Below are 4,240 nucleotides of genomic sequence, written 5' to 3' on the forward strand. Positions count from 1 at the left end.
TGCAGCAGTAGGTGCTTGTTGTTGAGCTACTTGAGATATTTGCGTTTCCAGCATTTTGTTATGGGTAGCCAGGGCATCTACTTTGCTTGCTAGTTGTTTAAGTTGTTCGCCAGTGTGTATGTTCTGGTTTAAGAAATCTTTATTGGTTTGTTGTTGGGAAGCTATAAAGTTTTCCATCATGATTTCCAAGTTGGATTTTCTAGGGGTATTATTGTTAGGATTCGGTTTCTGATATCCCGGAGGTATAGATGGGGCTTGATTTGGAGACTGTCCAGGTGCGTATAAAGCATTATTACTCTTATATGAGAAGTTTGGATGGTTCTTCCAATTTGGGTTATAGGTATTCGAATAGGGGCTTCCTTGAGCATAGTTTACTTGCTCTGTTTGGATTCCAGTCAAGAGTTGACATTCCGCAGGAGTGTGGCCTTGGATTCCACAGACCTCGCAATTCTGAGTTACAGCAACCACGGCGGCTGGAGGTGATACGTTTAAACTTTCAATTTTCTGGACCAAAGCATCCACTTTTGCATTGACGTGATCAAGGTTACTTATCTCGTACATGCCAGTTTTCGGTTGAGGTTTTTCCACCGTTGTTTGTTCGGTTCCCCACTGATAGTGGTTTTGGGCCATGCTCTCGATAAGCTGGTAAGCATCAGCGTAAGGTTTGTTCATTAGTGCACCACCTGCAGCGGCGTCTATTGTTAACCTTGTATTGTATAAGAGACCATTATAAAATGTGTGAATTACTAACCAGTCTTCCAAACCATGGTGTGGGCAAAGTCTCATCATGTCTTTGTATCTTTCCCATGCTTCGAAAAGAGACTCGTTGTCTTTCTGTTTAAATCCGTTTATCTGGGCTCTTAACATAGCTGTTTTGCTTGGTGGAAAATATCGGGCAAGAAAAACTTTCTTCAACTCGTTCCATGTGGTGACCGAGTTGGAAGGAAGAGATTGAAGCCATCTTCTAGCGCTATCTCTTAATGAGAAAGGAAAAAGACGAAGTCGAATTGCCTCTGAAGTGACACCATTAGCTTTAACAGTATCAGCGTATTGGACAAATACGGATAAATGAAGGTTTGGATCTTCGGTAAGATTTCCAGAGAATTGGTTCTGTTGCACAGCCTGCAACAACGAAGGTTTAAGTTCAAAGTTGTTTGCTTCGATTGCGGGCGGAGCAATACTTGAATGCGGTTCATCTTGCGATGGAGCGGCGTAATCTCTAAGAGCACGAGCTGGTTCTGCCATCTCGGTTAAAGAAGGAAAATCTTTGAGATCAGGAAGGTCTATAGGAGGGAGATTGTTTTCAGCACGATATTCCCGAATTCGTCGTAAGACTCGGAGATATAGTTCGATATCGTTGATTCGTAAATAGAGCGGTTCGCCTTGAGAGCGAGTGCGTGGCATACAAATCAACGAAAGAAAGAAAATAGAAGGAAAAGAAACCTTAGTCTCTACAGCGTAACGGAAGAGTTACGATATCGATTGAATAAAAGTCCCCGGCAACGGCGCCAAAAACTTGATCGCTCGACTGTGTGAGTCGAGAATGGGATACAAACTGCAAGTGCACAGTTCTATCGCGTAGTTTTAAAAGATATCGATCCCACAGGGACTTATGAATCGATATACCGTTATCTAAGGTTACTACGTAAATCTAAGGTGAAAATGTTTGATTGTTTGGGGAAAAACTAAGGGCTAAACTAATATCTAGATTAAATATTAATAAAACGGATATCGGTATGTAGTTCGTCAAAACTAGGGAATCAAGTCTTTGTCGGCTTCTTGGTTTTAAAATGAATCGTTTCGGTTAACTTTATTGGTTAAAGGTTCTATCTCAAACTCTCGCTCTGTTGAATAAACCATGATTTTATATTAATGTTGCTGTCACTTATAATTAAGTCAAAAACCATATTTTGAAAGCAATAAAGTTGCAGAAACTCTTTTTAAGAAAATACTGACCGTTTTAAACACCCTTATCTCAAACTCTCGCTCTGTTGACTTAGGTTATATAATTAAATCCAAATGCTTAACTCTCGTCCTCACATTCAATCTTTAAAAATACTTTTTGGAAAAGGTCAGAATTTAATTAACTCTAAAACTTGCTCTCGCCCTGATCTAGAATTAATGCCTAACTTACACTGTCCAGTTAAAATCTCAAACTCTCGCTCTATTGATTTTAACTTCTTTATGTCTTTTACTTTTGTAAAAAATCTTGTTATTAAACCTGTAAGTTGAGACCGTAAAAAGATTGATTTTGATTTTAAGTTTAGATAGACCGACTCAGTCTTGATCCCTTATTCTGCTTACTTTACATACCGATACCTAGGCAAATTAGCCAGACATGCTAAACAAATAAGAATTTATATCATGCATAAACAGACTCATTCCAGGCAGATAATATAGATAAATAATAAAACAAAATATTAAATAATGATTAAAGAACCTGAATGCGTAATACAATAGTCTTGAACACTCCACCACAAGCCGGTAGGATTTGTTCTTGGATTCTTCAATTAAACAGTAAATTAAATCAAGGAAATAAAACTGGAATATAACGTAAGGTTAAATCCAGTATAAAGTTGCACAATAGTTCCCGGTGTAGAAACTATTATGCGAAAAATATCTAGAAGCTGAAACGGGAAAGGTAAATTTTGCAAGGGAAAAAAGAATGTAAAGCTTGCAAAAGAAATAAATAAAATAAACAATGTTAAGTGCTGGAGAGGAAAAAATAAGCAAAAGGTGTGACAAGAAAATTTGGCAGAGCTTCGGCAATATGAGCGTGGAAAAACCGGGGTTTGAAATTTCCCAATTAGCTGCTATTTATACAGCTGCTGGTGTAACTGCTTTTCAAGGGTTTCCGTGTGCGTGGTCTCGTTCCGAGGGTTAAGTGTGCGTGGAAATAGCTTTCAACGTGGTCAGTTGAGTTCCTTGCGCCAAAAATATAGAGGACTGGTGTGACGTTCGTCACACCATGTGTGACGCTCGTCACAGGAGTGCTTTTAGTGTGACGCTCGTCACAACCCTTGTGACGCCCGTCACAGTCATAACGTGACTTTCTTTGGGCTGGGCTTGGTCTTTGTTATTTGTTTCCTTTTTATTCCTTTTTACACCTCCTTTTCTTCCCTTTTTCACTTTTGCTTCAAAATGGATACCTGACATACATAGCAAGGAAATACTGCATAATATCTGATAAAATGAGATATACTAAAGTAAATGATAATATAATCTAATTGAATTAAGTCTTAAAATGTGATATAATTTCGTGTTATCAGGATCCTCAGTATCAACTGGGAACAAAAGTTCACTGCACAAACAAGAGTTGCTGAAGAGAACAGAATACACAAGTAGAATTTAGCCGCACAAGCAACTCTACTGGGAAACTGTCAGCCACTCCGAACGGGGATACACCCGCTGAGGGAAAATAGATCACACAAAAGTAGATTCTACAACAAGCCACTCTACTAGGGATCAGAAGAATCAGGGACTCCACAAAATTTGTGGATGATAGATCACCAACCGGCCCCACTGGGGAAACAAATATTTTCAATAGGCAAAAACTGCCATAAAAGCAACTCTGTTGAGGGTACCAACTCGTTGGAGATACCAACTCTGGCGGGGATTCTGTAGGGAGTCAATTCCGTTGGAGATACCACTCTGTTGAGGATACTGCTCTGCTGAAGGGAAAAGAGGTGAAAACCTCAACAAACGCTCTGATGGGGAGATATATCACAAATGCAGTATATCATATCAACAACTCTGCTAGCGACTGTGCTGAGGAGAGAATACTGTTAGAGAGGAGTGTGAAGTCCTAACAAACACTCTGCTTAGGGAACAACCCCAACGAAAGCTCTGCTTGGGGAACAACCCCAACCAACAATCTGGAGAAAGAGGATACAACCATGCCGGGAATATGAACAAATGTCTTACCCTGTTGGAAATCATGCCACCCTCGGGAGAGCACTGAGAAATTCTTGAGTATCCTTTCATCATTGTGAATGTTCACTTTGTTTAAAACAACAATTTGAAAATTTTATTTGTTTAAAACAATGACATTTTATCAATTAAAACATGCAAAACATTTGTTGAATTGAAACAAATAAGAGTGCAAATAATTGGATAAAAGCATAAATTTATTTGATGGAATGGTAGCCTGCAAATGGCAAGACTCCATAGATCTGTACAAAATTTGAAATCAGTGATATATATTGGAAGAGGGCTACATTGAACATAATGATCATTTCTC

At 38.9% G+C, this 4,240-nt stretch overlaps 1 pseudogene; it reads left to right on the forward strand.

The window, feature by feature from the left end:
• The first annotated feature begins 760 nt into the window (after window positions 1-760).
• On the forward strand, window positions 761-860 carry LOC127077215 (uncharacterized; annotated as a pseudogene).
• Window positions 861-4,240: the final 3,380 nt, after the last annotated feature.

Source organism: Lathyrus oleraceus, chromosome 4 (assembly GCF_024323335.1).
Source record: "Lathyrus oleraceus cultivar Zhongwan6 chromosome 4, CAAS_Psat_ZW6_1.0, whole genome shotgun sequence".
In the NCBI taxonomy this organism is placed as follows: domain Eukaryota; kingdom Viridiplantae; phylum Streptophyta; class Magnoliopsida; order Fabales; family Fabaceae; genus Lathyrus; species Lathyrus oleraceus.